The sequence below is a fragment of the Mustela lutreola genome, chromosome 2, assembly GCF_030435805.1.
Source record: "Mustela lutreola isolate mMusLut2 chromosome 2, mMusLut2.pri, whole genome shotgun sequence".
In the NCBI taxonomy this organism is placed as follows: domain Eukaryota; kingdom Metazoa; phylum Chordata; class Mammalia; order Carnivora; family Mustelidae; genus Mustela; species Mustela lutreola.
In genome coordinates this window covers 168,326,381-168,344,909 of record NC_081291.1, presented here as the reverse complement: position 1 = coordinate 168,344,909, position 18,529 = coordinate 168,326,381, and positions in this window count along the sequence as shown.

Below are 18,529 nucleotides of genomic sequence, written 5' to 3'. Positions count from 1 at the left end.
ACTGTAAGCTTTTTGTGTTGCTGAAAAAATTTAGGTATTATACAATTAAAGTCTCACTTAGGTCCACAACATTCCATCAGTAGTCTTCATCTCATCTGCTTGGCTTGGTAGGCGGTCACAGAGTGTACTTGGGTTTGATGAGATACTCTCTCCATAGGGTCAGGCCAAGCATTCTCCCATTCTTGACACTCTTGATATGTTTGCATTGACAGTGTGAAGATTAAAACCAATATCTTTTTGGGACTGAAAACAACGCTGAACATTCTATAATTTACAGGACTGTCACAATTTCATGGGGAATCTGTATGGCACAGTCAGTAAGCATCCAACTCTTGGTTTCAGCTCAGGTCATGATCTCAGGGTTGTAAGATCAAGCCCCACATTGGGGTCTATGCTCAGCATGGAGTCTGCTGGGGATTCTCTCTCCCTCTCCCTCTGCTCCTTGTGTACTTGCTCAATCAATAAATTAAAAAAAAGATAGGACATAGCACATATGTCTTGTCTTCTCATGTTAATTCATAGTAAGAGCCAATGGCATGGCAGTGTGGGCTAATTTTTTGAGTATTTTAAGTTGGATGACAATTAGTCCTTCCTATGTAAAGCATGTTTCACATTTTCTTCCAAAGACAACTCAGTTTTTACTTGTCTGCCACTCTCGGTACAGATGGTACGTATTATATATATTAAAGTGTAGTTACTTTTTTAAAATTTAAAATTAAGATTTGAAAAATTCTAGTCTAGTTAGAGATATTCGTTATGAGATATGCCAAAAAGAGGACCACATTTTCACTGCTCTTCTTCTTTGAATGATGTCATTAATAATATTTTCTTTTTACCTTGTATTTCCCTTGCCACTTGTTATTTTGCTCAGGTCAGCTGATTTTGTCCTGTAAGTCCACACACTTCCACTTCATGAGGATAAGACCCGTGGCCAGTCTCAGAATTTTAGAAAAACTCCATTTTAGAGTTGGTAAAGGAAAAGACAGAAGCACACTGGCTGATGGGATGATCCCTCTAACCACTCTGGGTGGTAAGAAAGTTATGCACTAATTAGAATGATTGAGCCTCATTGTCTTTTCCTACTTGCCTGTTTCTCTCTGCCTGTCTCTCTCTACCACCTTGGTGATCATCCCCTGTGACTCTTTCCTTGAGTTAAAGCCAGACAACTAGTAACTGTAAGAATCCTTCCCAGTGAAAGCATACATTCCCTCTCTTGAGCCTTTCTTCACTGGCCTTTCGATTTCCTTCCCATAGATCCTTCTCAGTTGCATCGTCTTCATGTCTGTCGGCGAGGGGATGCTGCTCTTCCTCAGTGCAGTCTCGCTGCACCACAACTGAGCTGGAAACGAAAAGGAGAGGCTGATCATGATGAAAGGATTCCATATTGCTTCATCCTTCTTGTAAACTTCAGGCATGTATGCTTACGTTCATGACAGTATGGATTTATAAGAAAAGAAGGAGAAAAAAAGCTTCTTTCCTTCCCTGCAAAATGGTATCCAATTTGTCTCTGAGAGATTGAAGATACCAATGGACAATGGCTGGACCATATCCATAAGCAGAGCCCTGATTCACTCTGTGTAGCATCAGCCCCCTTCTCTATAACATACAGCCCAGGAAGCCAGCCTGCTAGAAGTTGTGGGGACCCACTGGGAACCCCAGAGTTGATACGAAGATTATTTTAAGCTGAAGACATTTGAGATTCATTCAACAGACTTAGAAAGAAGTCTCTTTGGAGCTTCCTTTTATCTGACTAAAAAAAAGCAACTTCTGGGAAACAAGGCTACTGATTAGTACAGTAGGAGGTAAAATCCCCAAGGAAGGACGTTGTGGTGATTGACAGGGAAATGCACAAAACACCTTGACCCCTTGTGCAAAGAAAAGCAAACACAGCAACCACAGCCCCAGCCCTTAATTCAGGAAGCATTCATGGTGAGAGAATGTATTCCCTCTTTGCTTATTGATATAGCTGCCAAGTTCTAGCAAAGGGCCAGAAAAGCATCCAGGCATGGTTAGTGCAGCTATGGGGTGCGGGGGTGATGGCCTTTCTCTGTCCAGGCAGAAGGCAGAGAAAACGAGCTGCATTATCACATACCTTGCCCTCCAACAGTATCTGCATTTATGCTGGCAGGGTGTGTGTGTGTGTGTGTGCGTGCTCATACACACACACACACACACACACACACACACACAAGGTACTCCCTTCTAGAGTGGATTATTCTACCCTGCAGGGAGAGGACCCTCCTGGGTACCTGGGACCCTGGAAATCTGTAGAGGAGGTAAAACAAATTTTTAGGGAGCTGGGAATAAGACAGGCCACCTGTGGTCCTGTGTCTGAAGGCTCTGATCCAGTCATATTCACTGCTGGAACGAAAGCCAAGATACTGCAGTCTGCCCACAGTACCTGGTAGGGGAAGATACTCACATCCATGCCAAGCCCCGTGATGGGAAAAGACATGTACGATACTAGGAAATCCAGCTATCCTAATCAGCTGCCAAGGGTCCAGTAGGAGTAGCTCAGAAGCAAATATTTGACTTCACTCTTTCACCCCACCTGAGACGATGGACCTGCTGTCCTGTGTTTGTCAGCTTGTGGAAGGCCTTAAAACCCAAACAGCGGTTCAGATCTGCTCCATCAGCCTCTGTCATCCCAGATACCTCTCCTGCTCCAGTAGAGGCCTGAGATAAAGCCCCATTTGGGATCGGTTTCTCCCACAAGATGCAGGATTGCCTCCAGATGAGGGCCAGTGGAGGTGAGCAAAGGCCTCATGTTGACTTTACTCATCTCTGGTCTCCCAGAAATAAAAGGTGATGGCTTGCTGGATACTAGAGCCAGATATACTCTAATAAATGGTAATTAACTCTCAGAAATTTTCTGGACTGCCGAAGGCCATCTATAGGTTGTGGGCAAATGGTTGTGGTCAGGAAGGTCTCTTTGACACTGCAGATTGGGTGTTCTCCCCTCTGAGAATATGAAGTTTTATCTTTAATACCAGAGAAGATGTTATGGGTCCTGATATCCTACAAGGCCAATCCGCAAACATTCATCGGTGAATTCCACCTTCGTGTTAAAGTAATCAAACCAGAGCTGAGGAGAGATGCCAGCTGGGAACCAGTAAGCTGACTGACCCCATGAAAAATGTCAACTATCAAACAGTATCTGTTGCCCTGGGGCATAAGGAAATTGGAGAGACCGTACAAGAACTGCACTGAGTGGGTATTTTATGCCCTGCCCCTACAGCTTTCAACAGGCTGGTATGGCCAGTAAGAAAGCCAGATGATCAGCTCATGGTGGATGACTGTGGACTGTGGAGAACTGAACAAGGCACTGCCTCCCGTCCATGCAGCTGTGCCCAGCATTGCCGCCATCTGAGATACCCTGGCCATGGTCCTTGCCGTGTTCCAGCCTGTACTGGACTTAGCTATGCTCCTGGCCGCTGAGTCACACGATGAGTGCCTTCATGTGAGAAGGGCAACAATGGACCTTGCAAGTGCTTCCCCAAGGCTATACAGCTTGATGCTATGTCATGGGATGGTAGCCTGAGAGCTGTCCTGATTTCCTTCCTCACATCAGTATAATGTGCACATCCTATTTGCAGCAGAGCAGCAGCCTTTCTGCCTGCTCATTGTCTCTAGGAACAGGTGCTACCCTATACCCTGTGGAGTATAGATCTTCCAAATGCCCCAGACCTTCTTCCTGTGGGGGCCCCTCTCGTCTGTAGAGGGAGCATGGGAAATCTCCCAGTGCCTGGTAAACACATTAGTTTAGTTCTGGGCAACCCGGCTGCAGGGACTGCATCACTGTTCAGCCCAACACCATCGAGATGGAAATAGGAGCAAACCGCAGCAGCCAGTGGGCTAAGGACAGAGTAGACTGGCGATCACTCGTGAGCCCTGGCTGTTGCCCCTTTGTGCTGACATTTGGACTGTTCTAAAGGGATTAAACCCTATGACTTGAATAGTGGGAAGTTAAGGGAGGAATGACCATGAGTAAGCCCATGCTGACCATGAGGTCAGCATCTGTTGGAAGACATTTGGGATCACCGGCAAGATCCCATTCATCGGTGAATTCACCTTCGTGTTAAAGTAATCAAACCAGAGCTGAGGGGAGATGCCAGCTGGGAACCAGTAAGCTGACTGACCCCATGAAAAATGTCAACTATCAAACAGTATCTGTTGCCCTAAGGCAGCCCTGTCTTCTGCATGAGCCACTGCCACCCTAATCAAAACCCCTTACTTATCCTTCAGGGCACATTGCAAAAGAGGCGGGTGTATATGATGGGTCAGAGCCAGTCGTGAGTAGAGTTTTGGAGGAGGTCATCGAATGGACGTGACCGCCAGTTGACCATCGAAGCGAGGGTTGGACGGAGGCTTTTGGAGGCAGGTCCCGGGACTGGGCTTGGAACGCAGATTCTGCAGGTTCCTCCCACCCCGCCGGTTCCGCCCGCTCCACCCGCTCCGCCCGCTCTGCCCGCTGTTCCGCGCCAAGCCGGGTTTGTGCAAGGACACAGCCGTGAGCCAGCGATGTGTAGTCAAGATTTTCGGGACGGTGCGCTCAGCTTAAGCCAGGTAAAGCCTCTACATGAACTTAAGTTTTTGGCAGGGGGGTGTGGAGTCTCCGCATCTTGAGGCTTCTGGGGACAAGACCGTCTGTAAGTTCCCTTGCTTGTTAACCCGCTGAAGCGGGAGATGGGTTCTTGTCTCCCTGAGCACAAGAATGAATCTGGAGGACAGAGGGGACTGAGTAAAGTGACAGTTTTATTAAGCAAGGAGACAAAAAAGTTCTTAGGAGTGAGAGGGGTCCCAGCATGGTTGTCACTGAGGGCTTTTAGGGTTGGTCTTTTATAGAAAGCTAACTTAAATCTTTTTGCCTTGTCTGCTGGCAGCAGCATTGACTAAGGACTAGTGATAACATCTTGAATGGCTTGCTGCTTCTCTGTTTAGGGTCTGGTTATTTTCTGTTGATCACAGGAGACTGTCATAAATAAGACTCCCCCTGCCTCAGACACTGAGAACAGGGTGGTCTGGGGTGTTCCCTTATCTCCGATTTTTTTTTTTTTTAAAGATTTTATTTATTTGACAGAGAGAGAGAGAGAAATCACAAGTAGGCAGAGAGGCAGGCAGAGGGAGAGAGGGGAGGAAGCAGGCTCCCTGCGGAGCAGAGAGCCCCACGGGGGGCTCGATCCCAGGACCCTGGGATCATGACCTGAGCGGAAGGCAGAGGCTTTAACCCACTAAGCCACCCAGGTGCCCCATCTCTGATTTTCTTGTAACTCCACATTCTCAGGATTTCTGTGAGCCTAATAACGGAGCACCCTCCGCCCCAGACCCGCCTGTCCCTTTCTTACCGCCACCCGCCCATCTGGAGGGGCTGCCTCTTCTGTCTGTCCTTGCCTTCAGTGTGTGGGGCCAGTTTCAGATTTCTCCCCAGAAGCTCTGAAGTTGACGAACAACAAGTGTAGCCTTGCTGTGGCAAGCTCTGGAGGAACTGCTTTTGCTTTTCTCCGTTGGTTGATCCTGGTGTCTTTCCACAACCGCGAATTTCATTCATGCTATTTAGTAGTCTCTTTGGGATAACTTGCAAAGTAAAATAAAGATAAATATTTATTTGCTATTGTACTTTCTATATATTTTCTATTTTTTTAAGTTCTCTGCTGAGGTTTTAAAATTCTCTCTGATGCAGGTAGTAAAAAACCTTATTTAAAGCAAATCAATTAATCCTGAAGATGACAGAAATCGATATGAGAGAGCTGCAAAAAATACACCTGCTATTCTCTGAGCTCTTGAAAAGGTTCAGAGGGGTACCTGGGTTGCTCAGTGGGTTAAGCCTCTGCCTTTAGCTCAGGTCATGATCTCAGAGTCCTGGGATCAAGACCCATATTAGGGCTCCCTGCTCAGTGGGGAGCCTGCTTCCCCCCCTCCTCTGCCTGCCTCTCTGCCTACTTGTAATCTCTGTCAAATAAATAAGTAAAATCTTAAAAAGAAAGAAAAGCCTCAAACAGCATATAACTTCTGCATTTTAATAAAATTTACACACTGATTTTAGTTGTAAAGGAGATGAGAAAATTCAAGTATAAGAAGCCTGGGACTATGAAAACAAAGTGTTTTGTCTAAAAGAACTTTTTTTTTTTGAAAAAATTCTTTAGACATATTATAAAATTTTAAATTTGAAGCATCCTTTATCAGTTTCACTCCAGACCCACCAGTAGCACCAAAAAGGAGCAGAGAGTAAATGCCCCAGGCTAGCTCAGGCTGGCGCAGTGAAAATGTCATTAGATTCTAGACCGATTAAGATTTATGCTAATACTCTACTCAGTGAGATTTGGGAGCTGAGCCTTGTTCTGAACTACTCAAAAGTGGGCTGGTGCTGTGGTTGTGGACTCTGGAGTGGAGGACAAGGGAAATTAGAATATGGCAGAGTTGTTACATTTGATTTTATAACTAATAATGTTCAGTGGTGAGAACCCGAGGCAAATTTAAAAGTAAGTGGTGACATTCCTTTCTGGGAAAGCTATAAAGAAAATTGGTAATTCGGTAAGCTGCTGATTTTTGTGGAGGGTCACACAATGATCCCTTGAGTCTCTTCTAGTCATAATCCTGAACGATTCTGATTTATTTCATTCCTGGATATCTTCTTTGCTATTAGTACTTATGTAATTTTTATTTTTTAAAAGTATTTTATTTATTTTAAGATTCATTTATTTTAGAGGGAGAGAGAGAGAGAGAGCATGCAAGTGGGGGGAGGGGCAGAGGGGGGAGAGAGAGAGAGAGAGAATGAATCCCAAGCTCAAGTACACTCCCTGCTGAGTGCCTAGTCTGACACGGTGCTTGATTTCATGACCCTGAGATCACAACTTGAGCCAAAACCAAGAGCAGGATGCTCAACCGACTGAGCCACCCTGGCGCCCCACCTTTTCTAATTTTTAGAACTATAATGCATTGAAGTATAACTAGACATATTCAGAAACATTATCAATACAGGCTTCATTTCTTTCCTTCCTCCCAGAATGGTGCTTTTAAAAAAAGCAAAACTCAACATGCAGGATGGAGAGGGAAGGGCTTTGAAGCCCTTGAGATTTAGGGTTGATTATCCACTGTACCTGTGTATAATGATTTGCATATGATTTTGGGGTTGCTTAGTCTTGCGTTTTTGTGTGACCAAATTCAGAGCCTCTGTACACCCATTCTGGTCATCTTTTAAATTGATATAAAAATATGTGCTTAGGGAGCCCTAGGTGGCTCAGTTGGTTAAGTGACTGCCTTTGGCTTAAGTCATGATCCTGAAGTCCAGGGATTGAGTCCCATGTGGGGCTCCCTACCTAGCTGGGAGTCTGCTTCTACCCTCTACGCTCCCCTGACTCTTGCTTTCTCATTCTCTCTCTCTCTTTCAAATAAATAAATAAAGTATATATTTTTAAAGATTTTATTTATTTATTTGACAGAGATCACAAGTAGGCAAAGAGGCAGGAAGAGAAAGAGGGGGAAGCAGGCTCCCTGCTGAGCAGAAAGCCTGATGCAGGGCTCCATCCCAGGACTCTGGGATCATGACCAGAGCTGAAGGAAGAGGCTTTAACCCACTGAGCCACCAGGTACCCCAAATAACGAAATAAAATCTTAAGAAAAAAAAAAAGTGCTTGAAGATTTGGGTGAAAATTAACTGTAAAGCACATGGAATTGCTCAAAGCAAACCCTAGAAGAGAAACCTAGTTTCCTTCTCTCTCCCTCCGCCCCCGTCTTTTGGTCAGGATATGCCCGGCTAACTTTCCCAGGAGATCTGGCAAGTTCAAGTTCCCAGTACCCGTTGTCTCCACTGTGATTAGGCTTCATGACCCTTAAGCTTTGGGATACTCAAAGTTACTTTTTGTGGTTTGGTGATTTCTTTTACTACTACTTTCTTGTCATTTCTCCTGACCTACAGGATTGGAAGGAGTTGTAACACCTGGTTATATATTTCATATGTCTAATCCTCAAGTCAAAATATAAGCTTGTTCATATGACTAATTCCAAGAAATACAGCAAGACTGCTTGTGCACTTCGACCCCTGTGCCCGCACACACCCACCCGCCCTCTCACAGATACTTCCTGTCACACTTATAAAATTAAGTAGGCTCTAAGTTTTCAGCTCTCTTCCAAGATAAAGCTAATTAAGCAAGAGCAATAGAGAGAGCAGTCTTTTTAATTTTTTTTTTCAGGAGTTATCTCAATTAAAACCAGTCGCATTTTCTCAGTTATCTAACTGAGTTGAACCTGTTGACGAACCGTGCGCCTGGTTTGAAAGGTACAGGAATTACCATTTATTTGGTGTGAAAGCATAGCTACTTAATCTGCGTTATCACAACATGAAGCTGAGTATACTCCAACTAGCACAGGCACTTTCGGTGAAGCCTTTCAGCTTGAGTCATGACTCCCCCAGGCTCAGTTCTTTAGGTATTAGCAGCTTAAATGTGTTTGCACAGAAAGATGCTTTGTTTGGGTATTGCAAACAAGTAAATCATTCCGCGTCTTTAAAATGTCCGGGATATTTGAATGAATGCAACTTCACTGTACTTGCTAATGTGAAATATTAGATGTACCCTAAGTAACACCAACAGCTTGCAGAGACTCTAATGGTCCCATTTTAATTTTGTTGCTGACACCTGGCAACGTTTGGAACTATAAATAGAGTAGCAGGGAGGGAGGAAGAAATCCAAAGAGATTTTCTGTTTCTGCTCGGTATGTAGAAAGAGAAGATCTTTAAAGAAAGAGGCAAACATCACATGTGGAAAAGGATTAGGAGTTTATTCTGTTGAGACTCGGGCTGCCATAGGATCTAGTAGAGTACGTTGTAGATAAAACACCGTGGATTCTGGTTGGGTTTGCTAGCCTTCTCAAATTATGGGTGAAGCTGAAGGAAGCTGCTTGATCATTCTAGAATTAAGGGCCACCTGGGTGGCTCAGTCCTTAAGCATCTGCCTTCGGCTCAGGTCATGATCCCAGGTCATGATCCCAGGGTCTTGGGATCGAGCCCCACATCAGACTCCCTGCTGGACGGGAAGTCTGCTTCTCCCTCTCCCACTCCTCCTGCATGTGTTTCCTCTCTCGCTGTGTCTCTCTCTATCAAATAAATAAATAAAATCTTAAAAAAAATTCTAGAATTAAAAACCAATTGTAAAACCCCAGGACTCTAGGCTATATGACTCTGGGGCAAGAGGACTATCTCCTTGACTAAGTTTTTCCATTCCCAGTTATCCAATATGAGAGATAGTGGGGGTGGGGGCAGGAAAAGAAGGGAGTTTAGTAGAGTAAAAGAAGGAGGTAGAGCGTTCCTTAGTGGTCTTGATTAGGTCCTGGGAAAGGCTCTCATTAGTAGTGTCAGCCAAGTAACCTACAGCCAGAGAGCATTCTAGAAACTCCCTTTAGTAAATAGATGTTAAGTTGATTACCAGGCAGATAGAAATTGATTCTCTATCTGTGTCTTAATGTGGATTGGCTGGCTTCTTTCTTAGCTATTCCTCTTTGAGAAATACAGGATTATATGGAGGCAGAAAGCATCACTTTTGGCAGACTAATAATCTTCGAGCAGGTGTGAGGGTGGAAAGAACATAAACTGAGAAGGTTAAGAAGGCAGGATTCCAGCGTCGCCCCTGCTTCCACTTGCTTCCTCGTCTCAAGCACATTGCTTGTGTTTCCCAAGGCTTGGTTTCCAAAATCACCTCACAGTTACTCCAGGGTGGATTAAATGAGATGACCCATGTCAAAAGCCTAGTTGAATGTGGACACTTCATCACCATTAGTTTCTTCCCTTCCTCTGGAATACAAAGAGGCACTTCTTTGTCAGATAAATTGATTTAACTGTGTCTTCTTGCTTTATTATTTTAGCATACCTATTATGTGAGAAGGAAAAAAATTGCAGTGCTCTTTTCCTTTGGGGAAGACTTTTGCAATCTCATACTTAGGGGTAAATTTAACCATGGAAAGGTTGAAAACATTCTCTGTAGCCAGTTTTCTAATCCTCATTTTGCGCCAGAGAACTCTAAGAGATTTGAGCATAATATCCAGCTATTTTAATGGGTTTTTTAAGAGCGTGAATTGACTCATAATACAGGCAGCCCCTTCTTTTCATGCTAGAGTTGAAAAAGCAACATTTTTTTCTTGAGGATTATAGGATTACCTTTAATACTGTATTTCAACACCTGTTATAAGACCTAAGGAACTCAATAAATGTTAAATAATAGTATCTAATGTGAATTTTTTTTAACCAGCATATTAAACTGTGAATTCCTAAGTTTCTTTATCTTAGCCATTTACTTACAGCTTAGCCCAGTAGAAAAAAATCTGGAAGATTCACAGAATCTTGCATTTGCGAGTGGTCAGGAAGAACCACATGGACTCATGACATCCCGTTTAACTAAACCTGTGACATTTTGTCTGCACATGGTCCAGCCTCAACAGGGCTCTTGTTTCTGTTGACCTCAGTTTGCTTCTTTAACCTCTGATAGCAGCCTCCGCACTGGTTTCCAGGTCTGTTGCCTAAAATGGAATCTCTCCCTGCTGTTAAGAAGCAGCGCATAGATTTCCTGCATCCTACCACATAGCTGGGAAGCTGTGAAGCACCCATACCAAAACCACACAGGGTGGTTTCCCTACTGACTCCCAGCAGAAGCAAAAATGCAGTTTGTTGCCATATGTAATATATCTGAAGTCACATTGTTGCACATTTTACGTGTATGAAATTGGGGTGTGTCTTGCAGCTTAAGGCATCTTAACCATAACTGTCGAACAGAGAAGTGGACATGACCTAGTGACCATTGCTGGGACATGCGTTCTAGGTTGCTACTTCTTGGTGGCTTCACTGCGACACTGCAGCTCCTGAAAAGTTTCAGACCATTTCAAGAGCATTTGAGAAAGATTGTGAAGTCTACTCGTGGTTTGAAAACCGTACAGCAGCACATGATAGTAAGATCAGAAAAGCCCCAGACATCCTGGTGGACTATTCTTTTGCTCTGATGTCATAACTCACCAAATTGGTGGCAAACATGATATCAGTGAGGTTGAGTTAAGAAGTGACTCAGACGGGCCAGGCTCTGAATATGAAGTATTGGGAATACCTTGACCGATTTATTTCACCTGTATCTTCCTTTTTATTTAAGCACAAGAATGATATATGGTAGAAATTTATGTCTAAATAAATCTGAAAAAGCTCTTTCAATAGTCATAAAATAAAAATCTGAGTGATAGAAAAGTGTTTTGCCATAGTTTAACAGGTGATATTTTTTCTTTCCTCCTTTCTTCATGGAGGATAATAAAATGCTGAGCTATGCTATTGATGGCACCTTAGATTTAACGTATTATCATTGTTCTTGGGAGTATGTGGACTATTCTCTGGATTATATCCTTGAAGAGATTTTAAAAATTCTTCAAATTTCACATCCAGTTAGTTCAATATGCATATGAACTACATCACCAAAAGCCATTTTATACGTAAATACTATATTATCATTGAGTTTTTTTTTTATGCACAACACAATATTCCATCACTTTTGTTAGGTAATAATGAGAATGTATTAATGAAAAGTTATCTCTGGGTTATTCCTTTAATGGTCTGGTAGGTATATTGCAGTTTATCTGTATAGTTGAAGATGTGGCATGGAAAAAAAATAAATTCTTCGGTGTTAGGTTAGAGAATATTTTATCATTCAATTTTGGAAAATAACATGAGCTGTTTTTTTGAAGGATGTTATCATAAATAGTAATAGTAGAGATGTTAGAAAGCCAGAAAATATGGAATTGTATTTCCAAAATGGAGTTTGCTGGAAAGCAGGTATAATAACCATGATTCTTAATCAAGATATATTCAACAGATCATCTTGTAGATCAACTTGTATATATGTATATACATATATACACATATATATTCTTCTACATATGCACATATACGCATATACATGTGTATATATTTATTTATTTATATATGTATTTACAATATATTAAGTAGAGGGGAGCCTGGATGGCTCAGTTGTTAGGAATGTGCCTTTGGCTCACACCCTAATCCCAGGGTCCTGGGATCAAGCTCCGCATTGGGCTCCCTGCTCGGTGGGAAGCCTGCTTCTCCCTCTCCCCCGCTTGTGTTCCCTCTCTCAAGTAAATAAAATCTTTAAATAAAGTAAATAAATAAAATCTTTTAAAAAAGCAATAATTACCTTTAGAAAAAAACTCTGGATATATTAAGTAGAAAAAAAGCAGATTATAATATAAAATGCAAAGTATATCTCCTCCCCTGAACCCAGTACTCATATTCCTCGGTTTCAAGTGGCTTATACTCTACACAAAACCATTTCTTTCCAATACAGATTTTATTGAATATTGTGAAGCCTATAATGAATATCTGATAGCATTTATTCACTCAAAAAATATTTGTGAGTTACTGTTCGGGGCCCCTGGGGACAAAGCAGTAAAGCTTTGCCATTGCGGAGTTTAAGATTCTAATGGGGCAGATAACAAGATAAACGTATTTTATTGTATGATACTTCATACACGCAAAGGGAAAAATTAAAGAGGGATGGGAGAGATTGGAAGTTTTGGGAAAAGTTCAGAATTTTAGAATGGGTGGCTGAGGTGGTCCTCTCTAGGAGACCTAGGAGCAGAGCCCTGAAGAAAGGGAGGGATCTCCCCACACAGGTATCTGAGAGGAGCACGTTCTAAGCAGAGAGAACAAACCAGCACAGAGGCCAGTAATCAGGGCCTGATGTGTTCTAGGAATGGAAAGAGGTCAGAGGAGTTGGTTTGGGGAACAGTTCAGGTATGTTGGATGAGGTTAGAGAAGTAAAATAGGCAGAAGAGACTGGGTGGGTGTTGTGGACCAGAGAAAGGACTGTGGGCCTCTCCTGTGAGTGAGACATACCCTGGTCTGACTGGCATTTTGTGTGGATGTTCTGCCTCTTGTTGAGAATAGCCCAGGGGCACCTGGGTGGCTCAGTGGGTTAAAGCCTCTGCTTTCAGCTCAGGTCCTGGGATCCAGCCCTGGTTCCGGCTCTCTGCTCAGTGGGAGCCTGCTTCCTCCTTTCTCTGCCTACCTCTCTGCCTACTTGTGATCTCTGTCAAATAAATAAATAAAATCTTTAAAAAAGAAAAAAAAAAAGAGAGACTAGCCTAGAATAGTGGAAGCAGGCCAATTCACAGGTTTGTAAAAATCCAGTTGAGAGATAGTAGTGTTTTTAAACTCAGCAGTACTAGAGATGTTAAAAAAAGATATTTTGAAGGTATTTTAAGGGTGTGCTATTAAGATTTACTGACCTGGATATAGGGTGAGCAGAGATGAGTTCAAGGATTACTCTCAAGATTTCTGGCCTAAGCAGCTGAATTAGAGCTGCCGTTTATCAAGGATAACAATGAGACCATTGTAAAACGAGTAGAATTGGGGGAAGCGGGTGAGGAATATGAGGAGTAAGACTTTAGAAATGTGAAGTTTGAGATGCCTTTGAACATCTAATGAGAGGTTTCAAGAGAGGCAGTTGGGTACATAATTGTGACAGTAAGACTGAGGCAGCAGTGTGGGAGTCGTACGCATATATGTGACATTTAAAGGGACTGAGTGATATTACCAAGGGGTGGAGCTTGGTGTCCTGGAAGCCAGGTCCGAAAGGCATTCCATGGAGAGTGGCATCGAGTGGGTCAGTTAAATAAGCTGAGGACTGAGAATTGACCACTGGATTTAGCCATGTGAAGGTCACACAGGCCTGGCTGGAGCAGTTTGGTCTGGAGTTCTCCGGAATATAGTGGGATCTAGAGAGAACACGAGATGAGGAGAGGAATTGGAGACATGGATTCAGACAATGATGTCCAGCAATTTTCCCATTAAAAAAAAAAAAAAAAAAAAAAAAGGAAAGAAATGGAGAGAGAGAGCGTTGGTAGTTTCAGTTTTGTGTTTTAGGTGAAAGAAAAAGAGAGTGTTGATGGAATGATCCAGTGGAAAGAGGGGAGAAAAAAATTGGAGAAGGGAGATTTGCTGAACCTGTCATAAGTCCTAGTGAGCAAGTAAAGAAGCTGATTTTAGCGAGGAGTTGGTAAAAATGCATTTTCCAGGCATTCCAGTCAGGTTTTGTACGGTTCTCTGCTGCTCTTCGCTTGCCTGAGTCTACCTCTCATTGATAGGATTTCAACAGTTCATCTCTTCAGTGAAGTGTTTTTTCCCATCTCAGCTCATGAATTCCTAGAGATCTCTCCCTTCTCTGAATTCATTGCTCTTCTAATCTCTTCCATTAAATTGAATATTAGTCATCCTTTTATGCACAGCTGTCTTTCCCATTAAAATGTAAGCCCCTCGATAGCAGTGAACATGCCCTGCCTACGGTCAGTGCCCAGTAAAGCTGCCTGACTCGGCTTCTACCACTTTCACCAGGAAAGATTTCCTCCCTTACAACTCCCCAAGGAGAGGGGCTTACTGTTGTTGTTCTCCATGTAAAAATCCTTCATGTACTATAAAGTCTTATTAAACTGCCTCTTGGTTTCATCTTTTCCACTCTTTAATACTCCATTTTCAACCTCTAATTTTTTGTTTTTGGTTTCTTTCCGTTGGCGTGTTCCCAAATGTCTTTTCCCCCCAAATGTATATATTTTTTTCTTTTATTTCTTTCTCTTTCTCCTTTTTTATGTTCTTCTTTTATTCTTTTGCTCCTCTCTGAATTTATTTGCAGAATCTGAGATGTTGCAGAGGGTGAGAATCTGGAGCTGACTGAGTCGTAACTGCCTTTTACCAGATGTGTAAAAGTGCGGATTGACGTGTGTGTGTGTGTGTGTGTGTGTGAGAGAGAGAGAGAGAGAGAGAGAGAGAGACAGAGACAGAGAAAAGTGCGGAATGACCAAACTGTGTGTGTATATACATTTCAAGCAAAAGGAGCAACAGTATATGAAAAGAGCTAAAACCAAACATATTCTCACCTACAGCTACATATTCATCCCTTAGAACAATGCCTACTCCTAGTATTTGTTAAGTGAATATATCAATCAATGAACTACTCCTGTGATGATGAGTAGCTTCTCCTGCTTTTCTTTTTATGTAAACATCAGCTCATCTTCAGCTTGTCATAATGGAACCACTACCCTGAATTGCCAGTCAGTAACAATCACAGCTAGTATTCACTGAGTAAGTATATGAGGCAGTAGATGGGTAAGGGGTTGATATGCAGGTACCAGATACCTGTTTAAACCTCAGCTCTGCCATTTTGGAGCTGTGTGATTTTGGGCAGTACATTTATTCTTTTAGTGCCTCTGTTCCCTCATCTGGAAATAGGACTGCTAAACCTACTTTGTAGGGTTGTTATGAGGATTGAATGAATGAATATGAAATCTGAAAGTCATTAAATCTAAATCTTTTTTGTAATAAAGATTTTATTTATTTGACAGAGAGAGACAGTGAGAGAGAATACAGGCAGGGGGAGTGGGAGAGGGAGAAGCAGGCTTTCTGCCGAGCAGGGAGCCCAATGCAGGGCTCCATCCCAGGATCCCAGGATCATGACCCAAGCTGAAGGCAGATGCTTAATGACTGAGCCACCCAGGTGTCTCTAAATCTTAATATCAATCTTAATCTCTCTTTTTTTTTAAAGATAGTTTTTTATTTGTCAGAAAAAGAGCACAAGCAGGGGGAGCTGCAGATCAGGGGAGAAGCAGACTCCCCGCTGAGGAGGCAGCCTGGTGTGGGGCTCGATCCTAGGACCCTCGGATCATGACCTGAGCTGAAGGCAGATGCTTAATATCAATCTTAATCCCAACGTCATCATATTAGATGGGTCAACTGAGGCTTTCAGAGGTTGAAGAGCTTTCCCACAGCTAAATGGCTGGTCAACAACTGAGGTTCATCTTCGCCCACGGTCTGTCTGCTGTGGTGGCAGACAGGGCCCGGGTGAGGAATAAGGGCAGCTTTGCTCTCAGGCCTCCCTTTAATGTAAACAAGCCAGGGGGTGCAGTGAGAACCCAGAGGCCGTGGAAATAGAGAAGCGCTGTTGAGGAAGTGGTTGGAGGGAACAAATCTGCGCCGAAGGGGAGGTATGGAAAAGGTGCCTGGAGTTGAGAGGGTGATCCTTGAGAAGAAAGAGGGTGATAAATATCCCGGCACCAGGGCCCTGCCTGCCCTGAGTTCTCGGCTTGTTCTTCCGTGCTCTGTTTTTGAAAGCCTAGGAGACCAAGCTCAGATTACGATGTCAAAATTATTTCTAGGCTTTCCTTGCAGAATTATGACTCAGTTGGACATTCCATTAGTGAACACAGCAGTATGGTTGGGTTTGTTTGTAACCACCATTTCCAGGGATTTACTGCTATCATTTCTCTTGCAAATGATTACGTTTTTTTATTATGCTCTCTGAGAATAGCAGAGCCATAAACTTCAAATTAATGGATCACAATTTACTCCTCTAAAGCTATACTTGCACAATATTTTGGTCATCTTCTGGAGCTACTCTGTTTTATTTATTCTACATTCTAATACTTATTCTATATTATTTTCGTATTTCTTTCTTTTCCTTCATGACAGTCTGAATGGGGGGAATTCTAGAAAGAACAAAAAGAAGACCAGCTATGAAACAGAGAAAGAAGTAAGTCTTTTAAAAACTAGAAAAGCCTGGGAGAAATAGGAGTAGGTATTGGGGAGATGTGCCCTGTGTAGACCACCTCGTTCTGCTTGGAAGGGGATGTGAACCCTAAGAGCTGGAATGTAAAGACCATAAAAAAAAGAAGCATTCAAAGGGTGCATGGCCCACGTTGGGGTTGAATGTGCCCCAAGAAGGGTGTTATAGGTGTAAGCCTGGAGTAAAGAAAGTTGTGGGGTGGTTGAGATTATTGTACAGCATAATTAAATAGTGACTCTATGGCATTCTTAGGGCTTCTTCTTCTTCTTCTTTTTTTTTTTCTGGGTAGTAATCTGTAACTAGGTCAGTGCTGAAAATAAGTTACTACTTGCCGCTCTGGGGTGCTACCAAGGTGATCACAGGGCTGGAGGGTGTGTGGAGAGGTAGGAGGGATGGCTGAGGTGGGCTCCAGACTTGACCTGCAAGGCAGCTGGTGTTTGGATTCCATGTAGAGGTAAAACCTGGATGTGGCCACAGATACCACCCTCGGTTCAAACTGGCAGCCTCCAGTGTTTACTACACAACACGTAAGAGATCAGATGTGCTTTATTATTATTTTAAAGATTGATTTATTTTAGAGAGAGCACGAGTGGGCGTCGGGGGTCAGAGAGAGAGAGAATCCTCAGCAGGCTTCACACTCAGCACGTAGCCTGACAGAGAACTCAATCTCACAACCCTGAGACCCGAGCCAAATACTTAACCCACTGGGCCATCCAGACTCCCCGAGACCAGATGTGCTTTATACAAAAAATACCTGCCTTTCTTTTCTTTTTTTTTTTTTTAATTGAGTATATCACATATATAAAATGTACTAATCTTAGGTGTTCCATGGATTTTTACATATCCAAACACTTTTTTTGTGGGGGGGGCAAATACTCTTTACAGCCCCAAAACAATTAGACTATTTCCCAGCAACCCAGGAAGTTCAGCATGTGAATCTGGGGAGATACAATTCAATCCATAGCAGGACTCTGTAATATAATGTGACTATCATCTCCTGGAATTAGAATATGTGAAGGCAGTGATGAATTCAATATCGATAGGAAATTATTTGAGTAAACTTTCTCAAGCTAGCTTTCTTTGTTTCCTTGAACATCAGGAGGATTTTAGGACTTAACTAATGTTCTATTCCACACAAATTTTTTATTTTTTATTTTTTTATTTCAAAAAATTTTAAATTCCAGTGTAATTAACATACATTGTTATATTAGTTTCAGGTATGCAGTATAGCGATTCAGCAACCCTATACAAAACTCTGTTCTCATCAAGGTAAGTGTGCTCTTGGGCGCCTCTGTGGCTCAGTCAGTTAAGCGTCTGCCTTTGGTTCAGGGTGATCCCAAGGTCCTGGGATTGAGCCCTATGTCCCATGTGTCATGCATCAGGCTCCCTGCTCATCGGGGTGCCTCCTTTTAGGTCTCCCTCTGCCCCTCCCCTGCTCATTCTCTCTCTCTCTTTGTAAAATAAATTAATAAAATCTTAAAAAAAAAAAAAGATAAATGTGCTCTTAATCCCCTTCACCTGTCTCACCCATCTCTTCACCTGCCTCCCTCATTTTTTCTCTATAGAGTCTATTTTTTGTTTGTCTCTTTTTTCTTTATTTTCTTTCTTAATTTTCACATATGAGTGAAATCACATATTTGTTTTTCTCTGACTTACTTGAACCCAGGGCAGACAGATTACCTATTTTGACTTTACTTCCTGCCCAAATAGTAAAAAAAAATCATCAGCTTTAAGTCTTTTACGCATTTTCACTCTGTATTTATCTTTCAAGGAGGTATAGCTATTTATTTGTGACTAAATTTTTGTATTGAAAGATCATATTTTCTTTTTAGGCCTGTGCCTTTTCATAAATATAACTTTAAGCAAGAGGACAGCCCTCAGAATCCTAAACTAAATGTTAAATTTAAAAAAGCATATGGTTTCAAGTTTCTGAC